This window comes from Mauremys mutica, chromosome 13 (assembly GCF_020497125.1).
Source record: "Mauremys mutica isolate MM-2020 ecotype Southern chromosome 13, ASM2049712v1, whole genome shotgun sequence".
Lineage (NCBI taxonomy): Eukaryota > Metazoa > Chordata > Testudines > Geoemydidae > Mauremys > Mauremys mutica.
Window position 1 is genome coordinate 24,936,815 of NC_059084.1, and position 20,016 is coordinate 24,956,830.

A 20,016-nucleotide genomic window follows, 5' to 3' on the forward strand; every position below is an offset into this window, starting at 1 on the left:
CCCTTCTTACCCTGTGCTCCTTCTTCCAAGGCGACGCTCTGACAGAAAAGACACCCCGCCTCCATGCTGGGCTTTGAGCTTTCCACTGTGAGATGCTGAGGCTGCACAGAACACACTGAATGGGGATCCAGTCTCTTTACCGTTCCAGTGGATTCACCAGAGGCTCCAGGAGCAGGATGGGTACTTGAAAAGAGGCAGCTTACACGTGCCAGGAGCTGCTGGCGCTCCTGCACCTCAGAACACAAATCTGCCCCAGCCAGTCCTCCTGCACTACTCCCCCAGCGACGCCTGCTGGGAGAGGCTGGGTCTAGATTAGCTATGATTGGCTGCTCCCACCCCATTTTCAATATTTGGTCTTGAAAACTCAGCACAGATTAAATTGCAGCAGAGCAGGTCTGTGTCTATGTCGTTTGCTCTTTCTAATGTGGGCGTGGTATAAGAGGCTCTTTGAATGCATAGGAAAGAAGCGAACAGGTGTTCATAGCCTGAGGTGGGAGGGCCAGTGGAAGCGGAATGGGGCTGATAGTTTTTTGTGTCCATCTCCCACGCACTCTCTGAGGTGGGGGCATATTTCAGATCCTTTCGGAACCCCTCCTTCTCCTTCCAGGGTGCTAATGTCCTCGCTCTTATTCCCAGGAGGACTCATACAGTGTCATTTAGGGGCCTGGGAACTTCACAGGCAAATAAGGAAGGGGGTCGGTTTCAGCCAAAGTGGGAGTAACTCCACTGAACCGGAGCTGGATGGGGCCCCAGTGACCTTGCCTTGCGCATGAGGAATTAGTATTTGTCCGGAGAACGAGAGCCGTTAGTTTTTTCTAGTGCTCCTGGCCAAGCTGGAGCCCTGGTCCCAGGAAAGGGAGGCCTGGGGCTGATGCAGAGGATGGAATTTGGGGTTGTAGGACAGTCTGTTTAGCCTGTAAGCTCTTTGGGGCAGGGACTGTTTCTCAGTGGGCATCTGTACAGTGCTTCCTGCTGTGCTTCAGGCCTCCAGATTGTGTCTCACTACAAACAATGCATAATAATGAGGGAGCAAGCACAGTCCGGGGGGGGATGACAGAGAGCTGGCGAGATGGGGTGTGAGGGGAGGGTGGGGTTTGCCACAGTGGGGCAGTGAGGTTTCTCCTTGGAGAAGCTGGGGTTTAGGAGCCTAGACTCAGGCTGAGCATGTTGCTCCTTGCCTTGGTCTCAGGCTCTGCCTGTGCACTGGGGCGCTTAGAACGCCTCCCCGTATTGTGGGGACCCAGCTGCAAATGCTCTCCCAGCGCTTCATAAACCACCAGGGGCGTGCGGGCCAGGGGAGCCTTAGCCTTTGCGCTGGAGAACTGAGGAGCTGCTGAGTCAGCCAACCATCCCGCGAAGGGAAGCTCTCCTGCTTCCCATCACTTCTCGCTGCTTAGGCGAAGGAGGAGGTGGTAAAGAAGGCACTTTGATTCCAAGAGCAAGGGCTACATTTATGGAGCTAGACACCAGCTGGGAGGCAAAGAGAAGTGTCAGAAGATGACTGGCCCCTTTAAGGGGTGATGGGCCCTGCCCCACCTGTGGCTCAATCAGCTCTCCTCTCATGTGGCTAAATCAGCCCTGGCCTGGAGATTAAAGAGAAGCCTCCTGGTAGACAGAGGAGGAGAGAGAGTGGGGCAGACAGTTTGCAAGGGGGAAAGACAGAGTTAAAAGGGGCCAGCTCAGAACTGATGAGTGATGGTCATAGCTAGCTTAAATCCCCCCTCCCCACCCTAGAAGGAGGGCTCTGGGAAACCAATGTTGGAATTGAGAGGCCAAAGTCTAACTGATCTGCTGCAAGAGATTTAATCAATGAGATCCTCACAGGGGTGTCTCAGTTTAAAGTATTCTGCTTGGGAGGGGGTCTGACAAGAGCTAGCCAGGGGAGTAGAGGGCAGTGCACTGGCCAGGCCATGCCACAAGGGGTATCCGGAGGAGTGGTTGTCTGTCACAGGTAGCAATGTTTCCCATTAGCCTGGCAGCCCACAGCCCCCCAGGGTAGGTAAATCAGACCTGTGTCCCTTTCATCTTCCCCGGATGTGAGCAAACACACTAGGTACCTGCTCCGTGACACCAAGTGCCTGTGCAGACCTGTTGGAAGGGTGGACTGTGGGTGAGGGTAGCCTGAGATTCAGTGGGGAGCTGCTCACATGGGGACCCAGTATAGGGCAGAGATTATAACAGAATGAATTTGCTCCCTTAAGAAATGGTGAGAGTTCTGGGGGTGAGAGGAGCGGGAGACAGACCACTGCCCATGTGGGGCAGAAGGAGTCTGGGGGCGGGTGAGACGGGGTGGAGACCACCCTTCCTCATGTGGGGTGGAGGAGATGTTGGGAATGTGATGGGGGGCAGAGAGGGCCCTGGGGTGATGGGTGCAGCTACACCTCCCATGCTGGGTTTGCTTTATGACCCTTCTCACTCGTGTTTTCCATCCTCCCCAGCTCGAGGAGAGCAGCTGGCCCTGTTGTGGCAGCCAGTGCCTCGCTCACCCCCCTCCGCCCGCACTGAGGACCCCACGCGGTGACCATGTGGACATGCAGAACCTGCAGGCTGTGAACGAGAGTGGGACTCTTGTATGAGGTAGGCACCCCCTGTGAGCGATGCCTGGGATTCCTGTCAGTCGGGGGCACAGCACGCACGGCCAGCTGGGGGAGTGTGATCCCCAGCACAGCCGCACAAACCGAAGCAGACGCACGGTGCCACTGACCCAGGTGTTCCCAGCACCTGGATGGCTTCTCTTCGGGGAAGAGGGTTAAAGTGATTGCTGGTTATTCTCCCTTCCCCCACAACTGGAAAGGAACCAAATGCAACCCCCCCCATGCCATCCTCCTGCAGGCAAAGCACGGGGTTAAAATGCCAGGAGATGCCAGCTGAAGTGCTGCTCTGAAGACGATGGACCTATATAAATAGTTGCTGCATTGGTGGGGGAGGGTGGATCAGGAAAAGAGGAGTACGTATGGGTCAAAAAGGAGAGAGCAGATGTCATTGGTGTGTCCGGGGGCTAGACCTACTTGTGAAGGGATCTGCTGTGGGATGTGCGAAGCCAGGAAGGCTGCAGTAATCCTGCATGTTGGGGCCTGTCTCTGCTCCGCACGCAGTGGCGAGGCTGGCCGCACCAGGACAGCCCCCAGCAGGGTATACGGCTTGCTGCATGAACAAGATGGCTTGCTGGCCATGCTGGGATGAGGCCTAGAGGGCTGCACCGCGAAGGGTGCGATGAGTGAGAGGCGGTTGTGCTGGTGCAGGGCTCTGTGTTCTGGTGGCTGCACCCGGCGGGGGTGGCCATCTGTTTCCTGGTGGAGCAGAGCACAGGGAGCAGCGGGGTCTGTGCTCAGCATGTGGTAGCATGGTGAAAGCCAGGGGCCCAGCGTTCAAATTCTGAACTTTTGCACACACTGTTGGCTGGTTACCAAGGTCCCTGCCTTCCCGCCCCCTGAATACCCGTGGCCTGCCAAGGGGCTGTGTGAAATCCCAGCCAGGCCATCTCTTCCCCGAGGGGAGGAGCAGTATGTGCTGGCTTCTCTATATGCACAGACTGCTTTCTGCCGGGCAGGAGGGTCCAGGGGTCCTGAGCACTCTGCCCCTGCCATGTTGCTAAATGGGGTGAGGCCCCTGGTGATGTGGAAGAGGGTCCTGGTAGGGAATGGTTATGAACCACTGTAGTGCCACCATCCACCAGCAGAGTTGCACCCTCAGATTACCAAACAGAGACGCGCGCGTTAGACCTGTATCTGGGGGACTGAGATGGCCGTCTGGGTGTGGGAGACAGTTGGTCACAACATCCTCCAGTGGGGTTATTACGAGAGGCCCCGCGAGCCCGTCTTTCTAATGTTGCAGCCCACTCAGCCTTGTTGCTTGCGTTTTCCTTCGTTTCCCAAGGATCAATGCAATCGCTCCTATAATGTAGAACAAAGCCTGGGGAACTGTACGAGGAAGCCCAGTAACAATATATTATGTCTTGGAGCCTATGAGCTCCATACAGAGGTGCAGTGTGACATGATGGGATGAATAGGCCTTACGGAGCTTGATAAGGAACATGCATTAGTTGTGCTTCTCCAAGGGCTAGCGAAGGAAATAAAGGGGAGGAAAAATGACATCTATAAAACAGACTCAAAGCCCCCAAATTAACCACCTGCCATGTGGCAAAACCAGCTCCAGCCAGCCCCAAGTATTCCAAAAATCGTGATTGCCTCAAAAATCATGAGATCTTTTTAAAAATATATGGTGGGATTTTTTGTTTGCCTATGTGGTTGCTGTGCCTTCAGGGTGGACGTGAATCACATTTTCAGGTTTTTCTCTGCAAACATGTGGGCTAGAAACGTACTCTTTTTAATAAAAGCTGAGATTCTCATCTCTGGGGGCTTGGGTTTTAAGATGAGCAGTAAAATTGGCAAGACTTGTGATAAAATCGCGAGAGTTGGCAGCACCGAACAAGACTCTGCCTTGTATGCAGGTGAGATGCCCAATTACTTCATCCCAAAAAGCAGAGAACACTTTAGATCTGCATCCTTGACAGCAAATTGCTTTTTCAGCAGTTATAACCTCTCATCACATTTTCCTGAGCTCTCTCTGCAGGAGAATCTGTGGCATTTTGGACAGAATTACTTTTTTTTTTGCCCACCGCCTGTGCCAGTAAAAGGACTTATTTGTAGTCCCACAGTGTCTTTTAAAATGATTAACTGTGTGTTTGTGTGTGTGTGTGTGTCTTTTAGTGTAGTGTTAATGTATTGGATGGTTCCTTTTTCTTTTTTTGCCTGCCGACTGTGACATTGAAAGTGCAGGAAGGTCCTTCAGAAAGATTTTTGTTATGTGGCTGAGGGAGATGAGTCCCAAAGAAGCAGAGTTTTGGGTGTCTGTGACTAAGGAACCGGGCCTAAGCACTATCACAAACCTCACCATCTTCCACTCCGAGGTCCAGGCAGGCCTGCTTCTTGGACCTGTGATGTAAATCCAGAGTGATGTGGACCGAGACCCCAAGACATCCTGCCAAACCAGTCCTCCAGTGGGGAGAGGACGCGAAAGAATGAACCACTTGCGGCTGATATGCTTGGAGACGCTCAGGTGGTGTGGTGGTGAGGGTGGAGAAGAACCTGTGTAGAATAGAATAGTAACTGTCTAACTGTGCCATCAGCAACAGAATGGATTAGACCAAATTCAGGGTTTGACTGGGAGAATTCATAAACTCTTGTCTGTCCCCAAGTCTTGCTTGAGCCTGCTTCCTGTTCGATACTGTGTGGTCCCTGATGGTGCTGTGCCACATTTGTCATGCTTTCCATAGCTCAGGAGCAAAAGCTGTCTCTCTTCAGTTGAAAATTACTTTTATTTTAAACAAAGGGAAATCCACAAGAAAGAACAAAAGTCAAGTCTCCATAAGAGAGAACACAGTGTGCTGCTCTCCTCTGGAACAGGCTGCAACAGCAGTGAGAAAGTGGTGGCTGTCCTTACACACAGGGCAGAGAAATGTAAAGCACAATGTGTGTGTGGGGGACACTGCTGACTGCTGCAGATCTGGAACAAGGGGATTGGGGGTGGGGAATGTTACCTGGGAATATCCATTATCTGACTGGGAGACTGCAGGGTAGTTCATGGGTGTTCATCTCAGATCCATGCTCAAGCCCCTGTACTGAGGACAGAGGTGAGGGAAAGAAAATATGAGGGGGTAGAGTTAAGGGGGGGGGGGGAAACAACCAGATTTTCCTCCCAGGGTTTTTAATTCTACCCAATGGCTTGGAATTGACTGGTACCTTTAGGATGGGAACAAAATGCAGGCACTATGGGACAGGGAGGCTCTTCGCAAGCTACCCTAGTTACCAACCTCAGCATGCAGCGTAATGATTGGAGAGTGGAGAGCACGGGCCCTGCAGGGGGCTGGGGTAACTCGCAGCAAAGCCTCTCCTTGCGGGTAGTCTCCGTCTTCTCCCCCTCCCCCCCGTAATCACACACACGTCTCTTCCCCTTAATTGCAGTTGCTTGATTTGTCTCTGGCTTTTTTTTTTTATTATTTAGTTGACACATATTTGGTTCAAAGCGTTTAATTATCCTCTTGGGACGTGTTTCATTTATTCATTAACGCAGAAATTGGAGCTGTCGCTTTCACTTTATTTGACTATATTTTTCCCCTTTTAAAAAAACTTCAGCAAATAGATCTGTTTGACCAGCCCTTCCCCTCTCCCCCCACACTCCCTCAGCCTCCCTGAGTCCTCCTCTGTCTGGCTGCCCTCGCACCCCTCGGGTGGGGTGGGGTGGCTTTTTTTTTTTTGGCAGGCAGAGGCCCTTGCAAATTGGAAGGTGAATCATGTCACTGGTTCACGCCAAGCCCCCATGCCGCTGACTGGAGAGCCGCGAGCTGCATGGAAACCGGGAGCCAGGTGCCAAATGTCCTGGCATGAGGCTCTCAGCCTTGCAAGAGAGCCAGAGCTGCCCACTGGCTCTTGCGGACAAAACCAGCACGTAGGATGCTGCCTCCCCTTCATCCTGCAATGCCACATGCCAGCAGTAGCTAAGGGGGGAGCGGGGGGAGGAGATAAAGCCACATTCCTGGTCACCTTCTGTTCTTGAGTGACTCACTGGACAGCTGCGAGCAGCAGAGGGAAGCAAAGGGGAAGCAGGTGGGGGGACAGGGAAACTAAGAGAGCAGAACACTCACAGGGCTTGATCTTTCCCCCAATTCTAAGCTGCCACCCAACCTGCAACTCTGCCGCCTTCCCCCACCTCTGATCTGCACCTCATCGACTTCAGGGGAGCTGCTCCATGCGTGAGAGGAGGGCTAGTGGAGCAGGGCAGACAGAAGACCTTCCTCCCCTGCAGTAACCAGCCAGCACCCTGTCCCTTCCCAGCGTGCCTGACCCTCGCACTGCAGAGCTAGGGATTAGGAGCAGAACTGGTCCAGAGATCCCTAGGCCCGTCTCCTGAGAGCGGCTCCCCTGGCGATCGATGGCTCTCTCTGCAGCGGCTGCTGATTAGCAAACGCTCTCCCCAGAGCTGCGTGCATTCCTGCTGACATCGTCAATCCTACTGGCGCGCCGGCGGAGAAGAAAACAAAAAGAGCCAGCCTGTAGGGTGCACCAAACAGAGCCGGGCAAACGAATGGGATTGACGTGGGATCACGGCTTTGGGGTCAGCTCTAGGAAACAGAACCCACGAGTCTGGTTATCCCTCCCTCTCGTCTCACGAGTAGGTGCCACAGGGAAAGAATTGTCTCCCGGGACTTTAGGTGACTATTACATTGTGGGGCATAAAAGATTAGCAAAGGGGCAAATCTGAGCTCCTAAGTCCCTGCACACTGGTTCTATGGTTCCTGTGAACGGCAGGAGGTGGGGGAGGGAAGGTACAATGGAGTGGTCTCTTTTGGGCTTTCCTGGCCCTAGGTCTTCATGCTACATGTACAGATACATACAGGCGTCTCTCTCGTCTTCCAAGCACTGGGTTTGATTCTCCATTACAGCAAGGCTCTGATACTGCTCTGACAGCCTAAGGGGGGCTTGAAATGGGCAGAAATGCCCCACTAAGAGTAACCTCTGGGCGGCCAGCCCTGCTGTCAGCCCAAGCATAAGCGGTGGATTAGAGACATGTAATGCGCTGAACTGTAGCTCTCCTCAGGGCACAGAGGGGGCAAGGCGAAGGGGTGTGTGTGTGTGTGTGTGTGTGTGTGTGATATTTCAGCAGGAGCCAGGACAGCCCTTGCGCAGCCCTAGACAATAGGGCGTGCAGGGAGGGCTTAAAGCCACCTCCACCTGCCTTCTCCATCCGCAGTCATGGGAACACAGTGACGGAGGCTCGTTGTCAGTGGGAAATTGGCAGCCTCCCTTAGGTGCTTTCTCTCTCCGTAGCATCCCTTGGTCACAACACAAGCTCCCCCTTTAGCAGCTCAGCTCCATGTGTGGTGAAGGGATGGCACAGGTGGCCGGAAGGAGGGCTAGGTGCTGAGAGGGGCTCCCTGATTGCCAGCACCCCCTGTGCTGGTAGGTGCTCGGGAGTCCCTGATCTGTGGCTGAGTGGCAGGCAGGCTGTTGTGTGGGACAGTTTTGGGGTGAGCCCTAATGTGGCTGCACAGGAGGGAAGTGGGGGATAAAGCTTGTTCCGCTCCCTGGTGGTTACATCTGCGCAGATGGCAGCTGGTGCTCCAGAAGGGATGGGGGAGGAGTTGGGCACCTGACAGTCACCCCCACCAAGGAAATGGGCAGAGCTAGGGTTGCCAACTTTCTAACCGCACAAAACAGAACATCCCTGCCCTGCCCCGCCCCTTCCCTTCCCTGAGGCCCCACCCCCACTCACTCCATCCCCCCTCCCTCTGTCTCTCACTTTCCCCCACTCTCACTCACTTTCACTGGGCTGGGGTAGGAATGCAGGAGGGTGGTGAGGGCTCTGGCTGGGGGTGTAGGCTCTGAGGTGGGGCCAGGGATGAGGGACTTGGGGTTCAGGAGAGGCCACTGAGCTGGGGAGGGAGTTGGGTGTGGGGGGTATGAGCTCAGGCCTGGGGGGTGCAGGCTCCAGGTGGGGCCAGAAATGAGCGGTTCAGGGTGCAGGAGAGGGCTCCGGGCTGGAGCAGGAGGTTGGGTTTGGTGAGGACTCCAGCTGTGAGTGCAGGCTCTGGGGTGGAGCCAGGGATGAGGGGTTTGGGGTGCAAGAGGGCGCTGGGGCAGGGTGTTGGTGGGGTGGGCTCTGGGTGGGAGTTTGGATGCAGGAGGGGACTCTGAGCTGCGGCAGGGGGTTGGGGTGGTGGAGATGGTTCCCGACCAATGGGAGCTGCAGAGCCAGCCCTCCCTGGCTTCCCATGCATCTAGGGCAGGCCTGCACAACTCGTAAAGCAGTGAGGGCCACATTCCTCCAAAGAAAACAGCTGAGGGCCGAAACCTCCCGGCCCCGCAGAAACACCCCGCCCCAGGGACGCCCAGCCCTGCGGAAACAAACCCTTCTTCCCCAGCGCCACCCCACCAAAACAGCGGTGAGTCAAAAAGGAAGGTTGGGGGTGGGGAGGTTTTGATTTTAAATCAACCAGGGGCTCCCAGCTGAAGAGGTGGCTGGGAGCCCTCAGGGGCAAATTCAAGGGCCCGGGGCTCCGGCGGCTGGGGGAACCCAGCAGGGCTGGCTCTAGGTTTTTTGCTGCCCCAAGCAAAAAAAAAATTGGCTGCCCCCCATCCCAGCCCTGGGCTCCCCCCTGTACTCCCCTGCTGCCCCAGTCCTGGGTTCTCCCCCCACCCACACCCCCTGCTACCCCAGCACTGGGCTTCCCCCTTTCCGCCCCACCAGTGTCCTCCCCCCACCCCGCTGCTGCCCCAGCCCTGGGCTCCCCCCCGACCAGTGCCCCCCCACACCTCCTGCCGCCCCAGCCCTGGGTCACTGGTAACTCGCTCCCAGGGCGGGTCATTCAGCAGGAATTTTGGATGTGCACAAAACACAGGCAGGATTGGTTCCCATATGGTTACAGAGCTGCAGTAAAGTGGAACAATTTTCAGCTTGTGTGATTGGAGATTTGTGTGATATCTGGATGCATATTATAAGACTGTCCTCCATATATGAGAAAAAGTTGAGGTGCCTTTATTATTCTTTTGTTCCACTCTTTCTTTCTATGGGGAATTTGCCAATGCAATATCACTGTCTTCCTTTTAAACAAACAAAAAAGGCAATGGCTGTTGAAAATAGCAATTCCAGTCCTAATAAGCATTTCTTGCTCAATTTTATCCTACTTTTTCTACAGCAAGTTACAGTGGATCAGTATATTTGATTTGGGAGAAATGAAGTAACAGCTGCCCAAACCGAGCTTGAGCACTCCTGAATTTTGAGGTGTTCAAATCTGGAAGGCAGGTGCTGGGGGGGGGGGGCTGTAGGCTCCATGGGGGAGCATGGCAGCAACGTGTCTGGAGCTGCATGGAGCCAGACACGCTGGTCTGAGTGGCACGGTAAGGGGGCTGGGGGTTGGAGAAGGGGTAGGGGGTTCCAGGGGGCAGTCAAGGGATGGGGAGCAGCGGGGGTTGGATGGGGCGGAGGTTCAGGGGGGCAGTCAGGGGACAGGCAGCAATTGGATAGGCATGGGAATCTCAGGGGTTCATCAGGGGACAGGTGGGGGTGAGGTCCTGAGGGGAAGTTGGGGGGAATCTCACGAGGGGGCAGTTGGGGACAAGGAGAAGGGAGGCTTAGATAGGGGCAGGGGTCCCAAGGGGCAGTTGGGGCAGGGGTCTCAGGAGGGGGCAATCGGGGGACAAGGAGCAGCAGCATTTAGATAGGGGGTGGGGTCCTGGGAGAGGGATATCAGGAGACAAGGACCAGCTGTGTTAGATAGGGGGTGGGAGTCCTGGGGGGCAGTTAGGGCAGGGGTCCGTGGAGGGGGCAATCAGCCGCTGCAGGCCGGGATTCAAAGGGCTCTGGGCTGCCCTCCGCTGCGGCCAACCCAGAGCCCTCTGACTCCCGGCCGCGGCTGGGATTTAAAGAGCTCTGGGCTCCCCGCTGCTGCGGGCAGTGCAGAGCCCTCTGATTCCCGGCCGCGGCTGGGATTCAAAGGGCTCTGGGCTGCCCGCAGAGCGCTGTGGGGGGGGGATTCAGAATCCCCCCGCGGGCCGCACAGTGAGGCTCCGCGGGCCGCATGTTGTGCAGGCCTGATCTAGGGGCTGCAGGGACCTGGCGGTTTCTTCCAGGAGCCATGCGGAGCTAGGGTAGGCAGGGAGCCTGCCTTAGCCCCAGGCCCCCACTGCGCCACCGACTGGACTTTTAATTTTCCGGTCGGCTGTGCCAACCGGAGCCACCAGGGTCCCTTTTCAGTGGGGCATTCTGGTCAAAAAACAGACTCCTGGCACCTCTAGGCAGAGCAAGGGCTGGTGTTACCATTCCCCCCATGCACCAACCAGCACACATCTCCTGGCATAAGTGGAAGCCCTTATGCATCCTAATTAGGGAAAATTTAACTAACTGCACCCGGAGCAGGGTGGGCTCAGGGCTCTGCCGCTCCTCCTGCTTGGCCAGAGGCTGCAGCCAGGCTCTTGGGCCTGGATCCTCAGGGGTATTTTGGTGGCTGATTCCTATTGATGTCAGTGGGAGATAAGCACCTAATTGTGTTCAGGCTCAGGGCCTCCTCACTCAGACGCTAGGCCGAGAGAGTGTCAATCATGCACTCGCTGAGTTAATAATGAAGGGGAGCGGAGAGAGACAGAGGCTAAGAGATACAGGCCAGGGCGATGAGAGATCTGTTCGGTTAGGTCGGAAATGAGGAGGAGAGGTGAGGCAGGGAGCTCCTGCAGAGGAGGAGAAGGCTCTTATGCCATAAGCGGTGGGGTGTTTGCAGGGGGATAGAGGAGCAGCCAGAGCTAGGTAACGGAGCGGGAGGCAGGGGCCAGAATGAGCTCCTGGTCCCATTTCCTCTCCTCGATGTTTCTACTGTGGGGTCCCTGCAAGTTTCTCCAGAGAGAAAAGGCTTTGTAGCCATGTCTGGCATCATGCTACAACAGCCCCAGGTCTCTCTTCCCTGAGCGAGGGTAGCCAGTCACACCAAACCTGGGGTGAAGGGCCAGACAGATAATGATAGTGTGTACATACCAGACACCTTTCATTGGAGGGGCTGAAAACACGTTACAAATGTGGGTAGATTGTATCAGTCCTCTGGGGAAACTGAGGCCCCGCTAGATGCCTGCACATCACACCAAACTGAATGTTTAAGGGACTTGCCCAAGGTGTCACACTGAGCGAGCCTTGATTAAAACTCAGGTTTCCTGGCACCAAGCCAGACCACTCTGCTGCCCCTTGCCAAATCCACCAGAATGAGAGCCCCAGACTGGTTCTCTGTGTGACGCAGTGGGATTTGAATGAGCCCACGGAAAAAGCTGCTGCATTAGCCTGGTGCCTCATTGCATTTCCTGCATCCAGTTGAAATGAGAACCTCGTGTTGTGCCCTGAGAGACTGAGCTTTTAATGAACACCCTGGAGCAATCCATGGGCTGGGGAAGAGTGTGTTGTCAGCCACGGCGTGGCCCTACAAGCATCCTGCTGCTGCAGAGCTGGGTGGGATGGGGCATGGGTGGGGGGGAGGGGTACACCTTATTAGTGCTTGTGGTCTGGCTAGCCCCTGTTGCCAATAGCAGCATGCACACTGGGGATAGGAAGCCTCTCCGAATCCTCCTCCACTGAAGCCATGGGGCTCTGGTGGCAGCAGTAATGGAGCCCTCTTCCCAGCACCCCCTTGAGATGTGTGTGTTTTTTTTACGTGTGTGTGGTTTTTTTTTTTAAAGTCATCCCTGCCGGGGCCCCGTCGAAACTGTTCAAATTGGGCCCCGCACTTCCTAAAGCCGGCCCTGCTTGAGTGCTAGGTTGGATTCCTGCTAGGGTGCACAGGGCTGGGGCCGGGCCCTACCCCTTCTTCCATCCCTCATGCTAACAAGGCAGGTTTAGGCCTAAGACTCGGTATTTTAGGGCTAGGAACTTTATTAGCTGCATCAGCTAGGCTGGAGGCTGTGCAGAGCTGATTCAGGAATGTGCCCGGGCTGCTTCGGGGGCTGCCCACAGAGAGGTGGTTCCAAAGCCGTGGTGTGAAATCAGGAAGGGTCTTCTAGGACTGAGGTGGAGACAACCACTGGCCACCCAGCCACAAAGCACCAGCCCTTGCACCCCACTGGACTACCCATGCAGCATCCTGCTCACATGTAAGGGGATGTGAGCAAGGCCAAGCGGGTGGACGTATCTGACTCCTTGGCCCTTTTATCCTCGTCCAGACCAAGCCTCCTACAAGGCTGATGATGCAGTAGGTTAGTGTGCTGGGCAATAACATGCCAGCTTGTTGGATGGAGTGAAGCCCCTGGTTAAAACACCATCACCACCTTGAAGAGAGGTTTGGGGGGATTTCCCTTCCTCTGCTGCTGTCAGCCTCTCTCTGCTGAAGGGCTAATACATGGAGCTCATCAAAATCCTGCTGAGCACAGATTTGTATTACTGTAGTGCTTAGCAGCTCATCACGGACCAGGACCCACATTGTGCTAGGTGCTGTACAAACACAGACCCTGCCCCAAAGAGCTAACAGCCTAAGTATGATTGGGCTGGTGCTACCCATCTGTAAGAGTCTTCATTCGCATTCCCATTCTGTTTCAATTCAAAAGTGAAAGCCTGGAACTCCTTAATCTCTCCCTGCAGCACTTGCACAGGCCAAGGGGAACTATTCTGGGTATGTCGACAGTAGAGCTGGAAGGTGTCCAGTGCACCTCAAGAAGACATACCTGTGCTAGCTCTGATTGAGCAGTGCAGCTGCAGTGGCAGGAGGGGCTAGTGCCCGTGTACGTCCCTAGGGTCTTGGATGGGATTGTCCTCGGGCTGGCTAGCCCCTCGCATCCCTGCTAGCCCCTCCCATCCCATAGCTGCAATGCTATTTTTAGCACGCTATCTTAATCAGAGCTAGTGCAGGTATGTCCCCCCAGCTGGAGTATACACCTGCCAGCTCTGGTGTAGATGTATCTATGACGTTACACCCCGTATTCTTTATGGTATAACTAAGATATCCTTTATGCAAGATGGGTCTTGTAAGATATCATTGGAAAGGTTATAATTTACTGAATATATTTATCCAATTTGTATGCATGTATCATTTTGGTATCTGAAGCTGGGAATATTGACCATGTCTCTGTATTTCAAATGTGCTACGTTAGATGAGGCCAGACAATGTTAGTGGCTTATTGTAGACAGTGCACACAAGCACAAGGATTATCCCAGGAACTGTGTGCAATAGAAACCTCTCAGTGATAGCTCAATACAATGGGAACTGTTTGACTCAGGTCACAGCAAAAAAAGCTTTCCAGCAAGTTGGGGGAAGATATAAAAGAGGGACAGTGACATCATGAGGAGGCCTCACTCTCCCTACAACACCTGAAAACACTGGAGTAACAAAGACTGAACTGTGAGAAGCGATGGTCCCAGGCTAAGATCTTCAGCCTGTGTATGAAAACCTGAGAAAGTCAAGGCCACCTGTGCCTTAAGAATCTGCCAGCCTGTTTATCTCTCAGGGTGAGACTTTGCTAATTTGTATCTTACCTATCTAGTGTATCAAGGTTAGTTTGTGTGTTTTGTTTCATTTGTTTAGTAATCTGCTTTGTTCTGCTTGCTATCCCTCGAACCACTTAACATCTGCCTTTGTAGTTAATGACTTTTGTTTTGTTTATAATATAACCCAGTTTCTGTAATTTCTAATGGAGGAGGGGGGTGCATACCTTCCTCCACATTGAGGGAGGAGGCGGATTTCATAATATACCTTGGGTCTGCACTCCAAGGGAGGTGGACATCGGAGTGCTGGAGCAAGTCTCTTCTGCAGAGTCTTCCTAGAGCTGATCTGCAGCTGGGTGTGACTCTGCCTGTGTGTGTGTTAGAGGAAACATTAATAGCCTGGCTCAGCAAGACAGGTTAAAGGGGGCCCATGCTAGCAGAACAGGTAGACTCAGTGATATCTCAGCACATCAGGTGGCATCCCAAGGGGTCCAAGTGGTCACAGTATCCATAGTGGGAGGTGTAAAGAATGGCATTGGCCTTTCCCCTGGTAATGACGGACCAAATTCCACCCTTACTTGTGGTGTAAATGCAGCCCAGGAACTGCAGGGCGCTCAGCGCTTCTGAAAACTAGGCCATGTATTTAGGTGTCTAAATAAGGATGTAGGAACCATAACTTTGGGGCTGAAAACCTCAGCACACATTCTCTCTGGCTCATGGAAATGGCTGCAGGATCTTTAGGGCTATGGATGCTCAGGGCCTCAGTTTTACCTCCCTTGAAAAAGATAGCAAACACCGAGGAGTGCTAAATTGAGGCCTAGTTTCTCTCTGTCTCCTGCAGATCCTAACACTGCCACAGTCCCATGCTGCACTTTGCTTCTGCCCAGGCAATTTAGGACTGCAACTGCAATTGCTGCCCTATTGAGATAAATGTTTCTGTGGCTGCATAATGGTGATGTTCTCTCTCCTTCTCATTCTGTGTATGGACTGTGAGAAACCTCTGACTAAAATTAACTGAAAAGAGAAAGGAGAACGGCAATCATCAAGCAATAGAAATCCCATCCATCTCATCACTTTTCCTGCATCCCCTGTGTGTGTGGCATGGAATTGCTCAGGGACACATTCTTGGTAGTTGAATAAACTGCTCTCTGCTATTAGTTTGGATCCAGAGGTAAATATGGAGAGACTCTCCTGCCCTGCAATAGGAGTGGAGAGAAAGAAGAGGCTCGTTTGCTGTGTTTGCAAAGATTTGCAGAGGTACCTTAGCATTGGCAGAGGAGAAAATAGCTGACCAGTTTGGGAACTAAAGCTTTTGTAACCAAATGAAACAAAGCAGGCTGTTTTAAGATACTAAATCACCAAAAAGATCCAGTTGCGAACTCGACGTTATTAGTGTCCTTTGATACGGGGATTTGATTTGGGATTTTTCCATGTAGATGTGTGCCATTTCTGGTAGGTGCGTGCTCCATTAATGTTGATGATGGAACATTTTTTCCACTGGAAAACACATCAAAAATAAAAAGTTCAGCAGAAATGTGTCAATTTCAACTAATTTCCATAGGATTTCCTGCCAGCTTGCCCACCGGGTGGGGTGCCACCGAGCCAAGCTTCCTGGGTCCCAGGCATCTGCTGCCTGGGCTCTCTGACTCCTGAGAGACAGGCTACAGATGTCTTGTGAGTCGGGGAGCCCTGGAAACCTCTCTCTCAAACCCCTGGCTCCTCAGTAGCTCGTCAGGTGGGCTACCGTGGAGCCAGAGCACCCGGGCTCTCAGTCAGCCTGTCTGGTGACAATTCGTTAGGACATTTTCAAAACAAAACATGTCAGTGTTTCGCAGTGAAGTGTTTTGGACTCCCCTACTGCAGGACATTTTGAAAGGTCTCTGTTTTGTTCTGAAACGGAACTTTTGTTTTTAATTTCAGAATGTCCTGCGGAAGGGAATTTCCGAGGTTCAGGCAGCTGTAGTCTGTCTGTGTCGACAGGCTGCTAGGGGCTTTGGGCTGAGGTAGAGGGGAAGCCCCTGCCCTGAAGAGCTGATGTTCAGATAAACAGTGTGTGAATGCAAGAGGGGGGAATGTGTAATGGAAGTAGAGTGGCTGAGTGGGGAAGGTTTTAGCACTGACCCAATGGCTGCATCAGTTTGGGATATTTCCTTGTTAAAGGAGTAAAGATTTGCAGCGTGGTTCTCCTCTCAGACCTGGGGAGGTCAGGCGTAATTCTTCTGATGACAGTGGAGTTGCACTTCATCTGATTCACCTTACAAGTGCACAGAGTAATTGATATCAGGGCCCCGCTATGCAAAGACATGGCATCAGGGACAGTCCTGAACACCGTACGATTTAAACAGACAAGACCACCAAAGGGTAGGAGGGAAAGCAGAGGTCTGGACAGGGAATGTGACTGGCCCAAGAGACTTGTTGCCCTGTTTCAAACTGGTCAGCTGGGACCTGCTGAAAAGGTCCAGTTGGAATTTCCACTCGGGATAGCTTGCCATGGTCACATCACAGCTTCTATTTCACGAACCCTACAAATCTCCTCGCTTCAGTTGTATCTTGTGGCAGGGAATCGCACAGGTTAATTTCACATTGCAAAAATAAGTATTTCCTTTTATCGGTTTTAAGGAGATTTTTCTTTTACAGAACACTGCATTAATCTGTGGAACTCATTCCCACAAGAAGTCACAGAGACTTGGCACTTACTAGGATTCCAAGAAGGACTGGGTGTGACAATGGACAATGAGAACATCTATGGTTGTATTAGGTAGGATTAAAACATGGACTATAAACCCTCATGCATCACAGCATAAGCTAACCGCTAACGGAGAAGGGATAACTATGGCAATTATGCTATAGTTGGTTCATTATGAGGAGGTTTTTTGCACCTTCCGCTGAAGTGTCTGATGCTGTATATACCCTGTTGGAGGCAGGGTAGTGGAGTAAAGCAGCTGGTGTGATTGTGTGTGGCAAATCCATTGTTTCTTCTGGAGAAAGTGAATACGGAAAAGTTATTTACTTGTTCCCATAATATAAGAACTAGGGGCCCCCAAATGAGATTAATGGGCAGCAGGTTTAAAACAAATAAAAGGAAGTTCGTCACACAGCGCACAGTCAACCTCTGGGACTCCTTGCCTGAGGAGGTTATGAAGGCTAGGACTATAACAGGGTTTAAAAGAGAACTAGATAAATTCATGGAGGTTAAGGCCATTAATGGCTATTAGCCAGGATGGGTAAGGAATGATGTCCCTAGCCTCTGTTTGTCAGAGGATTGAGATGGATGGCAGGAGAGAGATCACTTGATCATTACCTGTTAGGTTCACTCCCTCTGGGGCACCTGGCATCGGTCACTGTCGGTAGACAGGATACTGGGCTGGATGGACCTTTGGTCTGACCAAGTATGGCTGTTCTTATGTTCTTATGGGAGTTTGCCTGAGTAGAGGCTTAGTGAAAATTAAGTAAGGGCTCAGGAGTATAGAAACTTCATTGCCCTACACTGCTCAGTCCCAAAGCAATATTAATATTCTTCCTAGATGCAATGACCAGCGCTGAATGCAACACTCCCAACAGCATCTTATATCGGGATCCAACACTAGAGCACATTTTCTTTCCTGTATAGAAGTCTAACACCCAGGCAAAGCTTTCCCAGCCTGATGGATGGGGATACTGATAGTTGTCTGGCTGCGCTGTGTGATAAATAACAATCTAGACAGGTGGAGGGATTTGGATTGCATATAAAAAATTTGATGGATAGATGGATTTTTTTCCTAACGAGATGGGCAGAATAGATTCTGATAAGTGAAAGTGATGGCTGAGATTGAAATGATGGTGTGGGCTGGATGGGGAGGCAGATTTGCATGGCTAGATTTCATAGGAAGGATGAGCTGGGTGGATAGATTAGATAAGGTAAAATAGATTAGGTAGATTCTCCAGACCCCTCAAGCCCGAGTCAGGCTTTTGTTTAGAGCATCTAAGCAAACAGGTGCATTAAATCCAGGACTAGCCCATCAGTTCCACATTCTGACTGACAGTGAAGGAATGTGCCATTAACAGAAAGCTGGAGAAAGCACTGGCCTTTCAATCACTACGTTTGTTTTCTACACCATGAACATGGTGTCCTCTGCTGGCAGAGACCCAAATGCAGTCCCGCCATGTATAACTCAGCACAGGTGGCCTGGTGTAGTTGGTTCCTGTTGAAAGAGAGAGAATAAAAACCAGGGCTGGACTTGCCTTGGAGCCATATTGCTCAGTCTCCTCCAGCGAAGAGCATTCTCCTGCTGCTGGGGATTGCTGGCCTGTGTTCTCCTGCTGCATGTTCCAGCAGTGTCCATTTCATGCTTGCTCTCAGGACTTACTCTCTTTTGATAACTCTGTTTCACCTTGAGCTCCCATTAGCACAAACAGGCCCATCCTGAGACAACCAAATCTAATGAAAAGCCTGGGCAGAAAGTCTCCCCTGCTCACTGCATTGCCAATTTATATCCTGTGGCTGGGAGGAGTTACAGAAAATGTTGACCCACTTCTGTGTCCCAGTTTTATTTGCCCCTGATCAGGATGGAATTCGGGAAGGATGGCTCCTTCGGGGGCAGCACCCTGCATGCCAGATGTTGATCCAAACTGGGTCTCCATATATAAACCACCTTGAACTTTCAGTACGGAACTGGATCCAGATTTCAGGTTTTGACCCATCTTTAGTCACCGTGGGGCAGAAATTTCCAAAGGGCTCAGTACCCACAGTTGGGACCCAGCTCCCCCTTAGACACCAAAACAAGCTGTTCAGAGTTGGTCAGTATGTTGGGTGCAGCTCAGCTTCTGAGCTCTTAGAAAAATCTGGCCCTGGTTATCGGTACTGAAGGTTTGACAGTCTGGCTCTGGGCTCTTTGGAAAATTTGGCCCTGCCTGTTTGCTGGTTTCAAGTACTTTAGAGCAGTGGATGTACTGGCTGCCACTTCCAGCAGCTCCCATTGGCCTGGAGTGGCGAACCGTGGCCACTGGGAGCCGCGATCGGCCGAACCTGCGGACGCAGCAGGTAAACAAACTGGCCCGGCCCGCCAGGGGCTTTCCCTGCACAAGCGGTGGAACAGGTTTGGCAACCACTGCTTTAGAGGCTCTCCAAGTGCATCACAGACATTATTTATCTGTGACCACATCTATTAACTACCGTGTCTGTATTTATGTAACTGTCACGGTTTTGCTTTCCGTGTCAGGGTAGGCAAACCCTCACTAGATAGGAAGGGGTTAAAGAGCAGTCCCGGGTTCTGTTATCCCCGCCCACTACACCTGTGCTGAGTGCTGGAGTTAGAAGAGGAAAGCCCAGCAGGTGAGGACTGGCAGGGGAGGAGAGCAGACAGGCGACTCCTGTGTGGGGCAGACCACAGATGTAGGAGCGTGGCCGGCTGGAGCCCTGGGGAGGAGGGTAGGCTGAGCCCAGATGATTAACTGAGAAGAGCCACAGAGCCAGTGGCTAAGACGGGCTATTGTAGCTGGGGCCTATCTGCTAGGAAGCAGATGAAGACTGAGCCTGGCTGGACTGAGGAATCTTTTGTTTGTACATTTATTGGATTTGGGCTCAGGGACTCCGTTACCCCAGAAGAGCTGAACGCATTAAAGTGGCTCAGATCATTGTGGGCAAACTGAAGCAGAGCGTCTGCCTTGCCATGCCCAGCTACAAGGGCGTGTGCTGGGATGGCAATTCTGTGATAGCCCTGCCCCTTACCATGATTTCGGCTGGAGGTGGCTGCCCTTATGTGTTCAATACAGATGTAGAGCGCATTGCAGTGAGAGACATGCACGCTGTGCTCTCTCTTGCAGACTTGATTTCTGTTGTTTCCCCGTCAGCTAAAATAGACGTCATTCGGACTGGAAGTGCCTGGGCGTGGCAAAACATACAACTGCATTCTCTGCACAATAAAGAGGTGTTATCCTCGTTTTGTGGGTTGGGAAACTGAAACACAGGGAGGTGAAGTGAGTTCTCCAAGGTGTCTCGGTGAATAAGTGGCAGAGAATTGAGAACAAAACCCAATGATCCTGACTCCAGTTCCCTACTTCAGTCCCTGAAGCGCACATAGGTCCCAGTAC

The 20,016-nt window shown here is 52.4% G+C and overlaps 1 protein-coding gene across 1 annotated transcript in view; it reads left to right on the forward strand.

The window, feature by feature from the left end:
* The first annotated feature begins 1,641 nt into the window (after nt 1-1,641).
* The window catches only part of LOC123348300 (disks large-associated protein 4-like), a 191,751-nt gene continuing 173,376 nt past the window's right edge, over nt 1,642-20,016 (forward strand). Inside the window, exons 1-2 of the mRNA XM_044985816.1 lie at nt 1,642-1,995; nt 2,439-2,577. The gene's annotated coding sequence lies outside the window, so the exon portion shown is untranslated. The remainder of the gene's footprint in view (nt 1,996-2,438; nt 2,578-20,016) is intronic.